Below are 9,721 nucleotides of genomic sequence, written 5' to 3' on the forward strand. Positions count from 1 at the left end.
TGATCAAGGAGGAAGCTGAGAAGCAACAGCTAGTTATAGAGGTTGTAGGAATTGCAGGAGCAGCAAGGTGTTGGTGTTGGCTGGTGCTACTGAAGCAACAAATGGATGCAGTTAGAATGAATTGGTTGAAATATGAATGGGAGGAAGAAACTGGCCAGAATTGGCCTGGGAATTGCCTGAAAACAGAGGAAACTCTGTCAGACTTTTATCCTGCCGAGTCGACTCAGTGATTCGTGATCCAACTCACCAGACCCGGTTTGACACAGAGAAAGGCTTGGGCTTATTTTGACCGGTCTTGGTTATCAGAGACTTGCAATCGAGTTTTGGAAATGAAAGGAGATGACAGCGCTATAAAGGGGAGGCCGATGATTCTATTTTATTATCATATATTTTCTTCTACTTTTGTTCTAGGGTTTAGACATGAAATATTTTCTCTTTATTCTTGTTATGAACTCCATGAGCATGAGTACTTAATTTTATTTTGGTTATGGATTAGTCGGATTTCACATAACATGGTTCTTTGATTCAATATATTAGTTTTGCCTCATATTTATCGTTCATGATTCTCTGAAAATATAGTTGTATGATTGACGTATTACAACATGATTGATTGTTTGTTTTTTCAAGTTACAAATTGGTAGAACTTGTAATCACATCTATTGCTAGTTTAGGGTTAATCATCGAGCGATAATCCTTGAACACAAGTAGCATAAATATGGTTATAGCTTGTAGTGATACATCCTTGTAATCATATGTGAACCATGACCTTTGTTCGAATTGTTTGCGCAATGTATTTCAATTGCAATGATTAGCCTAATTTCATGAATCTTAATGCTCCATGGGAATTGAACTTGATTAGCGCAAGGTGTTAGGTTATTCTTTTGGTAGAATTCATATTTGCATCGTTTTACATGTATGTGTGATGAAATCAGCAAATTGCGGGATATTCTTTCGACTAGGTATCTTAGGGATTTTGATAATGAGAGATTAAATATCAATTCTAGTTATTAAGACAAGAACATGTTTGTGAATGAAAAGGAAATACTTAGCCAATCTTCTCATCTTATTTGATTTGCTTGTTTACTTCTTTATTTACTTTTATTTTAGTTTAGTTACATAAAATCCCCCCTTGTTTGCCATAAGAAACCGAAACATATTGACAATCCAGGACCTCTCTGTGGGAACAATCCTTTCTTTCCCTTACTATATTTTATATTTTGAGTAGTGAGAAAGTAATATTATTTTTGACGCATACGACAACGATCAACAACTAGTATCACACAGAAGGTGTGGGGATTAGGTTTCCCAGTTGCTAGATTTCTCCCTTATATAGTCTTTCAAACCAGGGTTTGCAATTAATGTTAGCTTGGTAACAAAGCATTCAATATTCATCGTTAGATGAAAACCTGATTAGATTCAAGCTAATATCTTTCAACCGTTAGATCGAAAACTAGCATGTTACATACAAATGAAATGCACGTTTATAGGCTTATGTAACCGTACCCAAACTTGTACATTTGTTGGTTCAAAAATAGTCAACCAAATGGTTAGTCATATGATCACTTTCATATCAACCATATTCTTCTTCACCATAACTAGTTCAAGTGACTCAAATGAACTAGTTAGAGAGTTGTTCAACTGCAAGGAAATCTTATGTAACTACACAAGACAAAATTGAAGCAACAACGACTTGATTCACTCGAATCGGTTCATGGACTATATAAACACGGTTTGCAATTTGCATTCCTTAGTTCATATAAGAATAAGTTCACAAACATCGTTTTTAGATATAACCTACTCAAGTTCGCGGACTGGGTTCGCGGACTTAAGTTCCCGGACAGAGTTCACAAACTCCAGCAGAATTTCTCGGGTCGAGAACTTCCGCCAGTTCGCGGACTGAGTTCGCGGACTTGGCTCACGCCACTCTTCCGGTTCTCTTGATCAACAAAGTTCGCAAACTTCGGTTCAAGGAATAAGGACTTATACCTATATGTGTTTCCACAACAATGCTTATATCCTCCAATGGTTATATTATCTAAACTCTCATTTCAATCATTGAAACATTCTTAGAGGACGTTGATATTCTATAGTTGTTATTCACAAACTATTTTTCGTCAAAGTAAATAATTTTCAAAGTGATTGAAACTTGTCACGACGTTCGTCACTAGGTAAAGATGAACTTGGCTAAAGCGAAAGCTTACCAAAACATATTTCGAGAAATAGATACGCGAGATAAACTCGGCTCGAAATAGCAAATGTGTATAATCTAAGTCTATATAGCAAAACGACTTTTGTCTCAAGATAGGAAATACATAGACTTTTGAGTGATAGATAAGTTCAAGTATCCACATACCTTTTAGTCGATGAAGATCCACCGCTTCCTTGAGTAGTCATTTGCCTTGTAAGATGATTTCCATGGAGTTCTTGAGCTCAACTACACTTTCTATCCTAGTCCGAGACCTTAGCTATAGTAGACTAGAAATCAAGACTTATAGTTTTGATCATTAAAATTGACAAACATTCTTGAGATAGCAACGCATGCGAGTTCAACCGAGCAATGCTCTAAAAATCTCCCCCTTTGTCAATTTTAGTGACAACTATCAATACATATGGAATACAAAAAATAAATAAATTAAATTTTGTAGCTCCTATTCCACATGTCTAATCTTCAACATTACTTGAAATCTTCGTCACTTCCAAGTACTCCAATGATCCCAAAGGTTGTAAGTTCAGCATCATCGTTGTTGAAAATCCGTAGTTATAACAACGAGAAAACGAGAGTTCTCAATCATTGTTATACAATGTCATAGTATCATTACACAGCGTCAAAGTTCAATTGTATCACAACTTCAACAACAATAATATGGTGATATGTATCACTCCCCCTTAGTCAATACTCCATCTCACATGGAAACCACTCCCCCTTACATAATGATCCGAAAACCATATGTATTTGTAGTGTGAACTACATATTAATTCTCCCCTTTTTGTGAATAAACTTGGCAAAGGTATAAGAACGAGATCCTAATGAAATTTCCGAAAGAGACATTTCATGAGTAAAAGAAAGAAACACATATCATCTTATTTAGATGCAATCATAAAGCCGAAGCTAAATCCATTGATCAAGGAGTTTATAAAGACACAAGATAACCCCTATAATATTCCACAGCCGCACTCCCCAGAAAGATTTAGCAATCAAGCACAAGTTCAATTAACAACTCTCCCCCATAAAATGTCATTCCAAAAAGAACAACAAGAGCGACCTTAATTTCGAAAGAAAAGAAGGATTTCTTTGAACATAACAAATCACATACAAGTATGAATTTGAATCCAAAATACTCAATTAAATTAACCACAAGAGAACCCATGATTAATTTAATCGAAAATGCTCAACATAAGTGAACTTATGGAGACTCAAAAGTATACAATTAGATTAATCACAAGAGAACCCATAATTAATCTAATCGAAATACACAACCAAACTAATCACAAAAGTAATCAATTTAATTGGTCATGCTCATCATAAGAAAACTTACGGAGCAACAACTAAATAACCAAACAAGATGATTAATTTAGTTGAATATGCTCGACATAAAGTACCTAATGGAACAACAACTAATCTAATCATAAAAATAATCAACTTGGACGTTTAGTGCTCAACATAAGACACTTTACGAAGCCTCACAGTAATACATAAATATGGATCAGGGAAGATCAATATTGCGGAACACACAAGGATTCATTCTATTTTCCATCACTATTCACATAATGATATTCAATAGACATAATCCTTGCAAACAAAAGATTTTAACCTATCTTCCATCACTAATTGACATAATAGGCTTACCTTTGTATTTGTCAAAAGTCTGTTCATTCTTTTATCAATACATGCATATCGACATACGAAAGACTTTACTTTTGACAAGGTATGGGACAATCATAGTTCACGGACGCAAACACACATATCCCATAACAATATTGCAATATATAAAACCATAAAGATTGATACTGCAAAAATCATCTTCCAAACCAATTTAGAATTTAAACCAATAAATCTAAAAACATGAAGATGAAAACGTTGGACATAGCTATGTGTAATCACAATAATGGCTATTCCAAACTCTAGTTATTCTTCTAAACAAAACAAGAAAAAAGAAGATTTACTAGGCAAATAAAGGAAAAAATCAAAGTTCGTTGAGAACCTCATATCTTTCAATGAATCCATCAAAGAAGGTATCACTGATTTCCTTTATTCTCTTGACTTTAGACACACCATGTTCATGTGTTAGAACACTAACTTTGCGATCAACAACCCGAGCAAGCTGTCTAGCCTTGACGCAGTCCATGATGAGCTTTTTTTGATTATGTATCAGAATATTCTGATTAGCAAGGATTCTGGCCTGACCATCCGAGAGTTGTTTTATTTGCATTTGAAGATTTGCAAACTCGACCTTTGAATCGTTCTGAACACGAATTAAATCCTTGACAGAATCATCAATCCAGGAGTTGTGATCCTTTCTTTCAAGCATCTTCTTTAGAACCAGCTCTTGAATTGACTCACATCCTTGACCGTCTTCCTCCATATCAAGATGCACAATCTCTTGAGATTTTTAAGAGTTCTCCATATAATTTTTGTTAGGGATGGAAAGACGCAATATAGAGTAATATATATGTGTATGTAAACAGGAGAAGGAAACTCTTGTTTTTGGAAACCCTAAAAACTCTCAAGAGGAGGACGCGGACGTTTGTGGACCGTCAGCACAAAAAAAAAAAAAAAACTCAAACTGAAATAATATACAACATACTTGAGTATTTCTTAATAAATTTCCTTGCACCTCTCAAGTTAGAAACAAGGAAAAGAATACCTATATTCAGGTGGTAGAGTGGAAATTAATCCCACTATGATCGTCGAGAAAGGAGTTGTATATATCATCTGACAGTTTGATCTTCGTGTTCTTCTCCTTTCTTCGGTTGTCTTTCATCCCAGAAGAGTAAGACACGGTGTGTTTATCATATCCGTCAGAAGGCTTTCTCTGAGGACTAAATCTAGGACCTCTTGCAACTGGTTCCAGAGGATCAGGATAGAGAGGGATCCATTTTCTAGACTTAGATTTACCAGAAACAGTCTTATAAACACAGGGAATGCTTTTATCAGCAGCACAAGAATTTATCCCACTAGAATGCACTCGTGACCTATGATGACTTCTAGAAAGAAAATCATATTTATAAGGTTTCTGGTTTTCTGTGGATCTGCGATTCACTGCTGTAGTCGACCGACTATTTGTTCTATTGATAGTGGAGAGAAGCAAATTATGAAGTTTAGAAATTTGTTTCCTCCTGGAAAAACAATGGATAGCATAGTGATTCTTTTTCCCACATAATGCACAGGTTCATGGAGGAGAAGCAATAAACGACACCTGTTTTAACTTCATAGCCATATGAGAAAATTGCAAGTTATGTAAACCTTTGTTGTCACAACCTTCTTCTGGAAGATCCTTCATATACTGCAATCCATGAGAATTAATTTGTACAGAAGAATTTCTCCTTAAGACAAAGTTTTCCTTTTACAAGGATCTGCATTGTTCATCAGCTAGAGTAAGGGATGCTTCTAGTGCCTGCTAAGCTTAGTTGAATGCGTCTCGATCAAACGTTTCTCTCTAATTGAGTCTTCCTTAATAATATCCTAAAGAACACTAATCTTTTCACGTTGTAGAGTAGTTTCTTGGAGAAGTTCTTCAATATTCTTAGAGAAGGACTCAATGATGCTATAGAGTTCATGTTATCGATCAAGAGACTTTTCAAATTCATCAATAAGCTGATCATAATCCTGAAAATAAATAATCTCAGCAGAGTTTTATGAGATTCTGGTGAGCTTTATCTCAGCTTTTTCCATAGTGCCCAATGTCTCATCGGAGAGAGAATTGTTGACACAAGATGGAACAATCTTCTTACCTCGGGATTCGGAAGAATCATCTAAGGAGTAATCCTTTGAGGTATTCCCAAGACATTTGGTATAGTTAAAAGCTTTAGAAGACATCTTGGTATGCGTATATGTCAGAGATTCTGTCCTCAGACTCATATCGCCACAAACACAGACTTGTAAGGTCTTTCAAACGTGTTTGCCTGCTCTGATACCAATTGAAAAAGCGGGGGGTACAAAAACCACACCCAATATTTCGCTTAGCAATCTGTATGGACAAACTCCAATATACTTTCTAGAGAATCAACTAGACAGTCAGACTCAATCTAGATAAAAAGTATATCAAAGAGTTTATATCTCAATCTCTCGATTTGATCTTTACTCAAGCAAATAGAAATCTGCGAGTCTTTTGTCAAATACAAGAGAGATAACTTGGATGGTACCAAAGACCAATATCCAAGTGTCAATCAATTTAAATCAACAACCAAAAGGTCAGATATTCTAATTGATTGACCAACGCACAACCTGTGATATTTAAATTATATAACAAAATATAATGCGGAAAATAAATAACACAGACACCAGAATTTTGTTAACGAGAAAATCGCAAATGCAGAAAAACACCGGGACTTAGTCCAGTTTGAACACACACTGTACTAAGCCGCTACAGACACTATCCTACTCCAAATTAACTTCGGTCTGGACTGTAGTTGTACCCCAATCAATCTCACACTGATCCAAGGTACAATTATGCTCCTACGTCTTTGATCCCAGCAGGATACTAGGCACTTGATTCCATTAGATGATCTCACCCACAACTAAGAGTTGCTACGACCCAAAGTCGAAGACTTTAATAAACAAATTTGTATCACACAGAAAAAAAAGTCTACGGTAATAGATAAATCCTTCTCCCACGAATATACCTACAAGTTTTGTTCCGTCTTTTGATAAATAAAGGTGAACAGGAACCAATTGATAACCCGGACTTATATTCCCGAAGAACAACCTAGTATTATCAATCACCTCACAATAATCTTAATCGACACAGCGAAAAAAGATATTGCGGAATCACAAACGATGAGACGAAGTGTTTGTGATTACTTTTATATCTTTCCTATCGGAGATATCAATCTCAAGCCAATTATTACAATTGTACTCGTACGATAGAAACAACAAGATCAGATCACACAACTACAAGAAACTAGTATCGGTCTGGCTTCACAATCCCAATGAAGTCTTTAAGTCGTTAACCTGGTTTTGAAAAAAAAACCAAAGGTTAAAAGAGAATTGACTCTAGCTTAGCACAACTAGTATCACACAGAAGGTGTGTGGTTAGGTTTCCCAGTTGCTAGAGTTCTCCCTTATATAGTCTTTCAAATCAGGGTTTGCAATCAATGTTAGCTTGGTAAGAAAGCATTCAATATTCACCGTTAGATGAAAACCTGATTATATTCAAGTTAATTTCTTTCAACCGTTAGATCGAAAACTAGCTTGTTACACACAAATGAAATGCACGTTTCTAGGCTTGTGTAACCGTACCCAAAGTCGTACATTTTTTTTGTTCAACAATAGTCAACCAAATGGTTAGCCATATGATCACTTTCATATCAACCATATTCTTCTTCACCATAACTAGTTCAAGTGACTCAAATGAACTAGTTAGAGAGTTGTTCAATTGCAAGGAAATCTTATGTAACTACACAAGACACAATTGAAGCAAAAACGATTTGATTCACTCGAATCGGTTCATGAACTATATACCCACGGTTTGCAATTTGCATTCCGTAGTTTATATAAGAATAAGTTCACAAACATCGTTTTTAGATATAACCTACTCAAGTTCGCGGACTTAAGTTCCCGGACGGAGTTCACAAACTCCAACAGAATTTCTCGGGTCGAGAACTTCCGCCAGTTCGCGGACTTGGCTCACGCCACTCTTCCGGTTCTCTTGATCAACAAAGTTCGTAAACTTCGGTTCAAGGAATAAGGACTTATACCTATATGTGTTTCCACAACAATGCTTATATCCTCCAATAGTTATATTATCTAAACTCTCATTTCAATCATTGAAAAATTCTTAGACGACGTTGATATTCTATAGTTGTTATTCACAAACTATTTTTCGTCAAAGTAAGCAATTTTCAAAGTGATTGAAACTTGTCATGATTTTCGTCACTAGGTAAAGATGAACTTGGCTAAAGCGAAAGCTTACCAACACATATTTCGAGAAATAGATAGGCGAGATAAACTCGGCTCGAAATAGAAAATGTGTATAATCTAAGTCTATATAGCAAAACGTCTTTTGTCTCAAGATAGGAGATAAATAGACTTTTGAGTGATAGATAAGTTCAAGTCTCCACATACCTTTTAGTCGATGGATATCCACCGGTTCCTTGAGTAGTCATTCGTCTTGTATGATGATTTCCATGGAGTTCTTGAGCTCGACTACACTTTCTATCCTAGTCCGATACCTTAGCTATAATAGACTAGAAATCAAGACTTATAGTTTTGATCATTAACATTGACAAACATGCTTGAGATAGCAACGCATGCGAGTTCGACCGAGTAATGCTCTAACATGTATGTATTGCTACAATTATCAAAATAAATATTTTCACAAAGAAGTGCTACACTTGATTTTTCGTCTTCATTAGAATCATAGTTGTCAGACATTTCATCAAGAGTCGCAGCAAGACCTTTGTTCCCAGTGTATTTCTTTCGATTTGGACACTTATTTGTAAAATGACAAAAACCTTTACACTTAAAGCACTGAGGCATATCCTCATCATCAGTTTCATCATTATCCTTATTTTTAGGAGGAACAATATTATGGGGTTTATCCAATGACTTGGATTTATCTCTAGAGAACCGTTTACTTCTCTTCAAAAGAAGATCCCTAAACTGTCTTGTGATCAACGAGACCGACTTGTCAAGATCTTCATCTGATGAATCAGCCTCAGACAGATCATCTTCAGAGATGTACACATTTTTACTTTTATCAAGTAATTTAGTGTTCTTTAGTGCTTTGAAAGCAACATCCTTACTAGACTTGGACGTATGCTCATGATCAAAGATCTTTGACTTCCCAACCAGAGTATTTATGGACAAATTTGCGAGATTATTTCCTTCAATGATGGCATGCTTCTTAGAATCGTATCTGGATGGCAGAGTGAAAAAGCGGGGGTCTAATAACACCACCCAATATTTCGCTTAGCAATCTGTATGGACTAACTCCGAAATGCTTTGCTAGAGAATCAACTAGACAGTCAGACTCAATCTAGATTAAAGTATCTCAAGGAGTTAATATCTCTCTCTTGATATGGTTTTTACTCAAGCTAAAAACAATAGCGAGTCTTTATCAAATACAAGGAATAACTTGGACGGTACCAAAGACCAATATCCAAGGATCAATCAATATCAATCAACAACCAAAGGTTGAATTTCCAATTGATGATCTTAACGCACAACCTGTATTATATCAATTATATAAAAATATAATGCGGAAAAGAAATAAAACAGACACCAGAAGTTTTGTTAACGAGGAAACCGCAAATGCAGAAAAACCTGGTACCTAGTCCAGATTGAATACACACTGTATTAAGCCGCTACAGACACTAGCCTACTACAAGCTAACTTCGGACTGTACTTTAGTTGAACCCCAATCAGTCTCCCACCGATTCAAGGTACAATTGTACTCCTACGTCTCTGATCCCAACAGGATACTGCGCACTTGATTCCCTTAGCTGATCTCACCCACAACCAAGAGTTGCTGCAACCCAAAATCGCAGACTTGATAATAAA

This window comes from Papaver somniferum, chromosome 7 (genome assembly GCF_003573695.1).
Source record: "Papaver somniferum cultivar HN1 chromosome 7, ASM357369v1, whole genome shotgun sequence".
In the NCBI taxonomy this organism is placed as follows: Eukaryota; Viridiplantae; Streptophyta; class Magnoliopsida; order Ranunculales; family Papaveraceae; genus Papaver; species Papaver somniferum.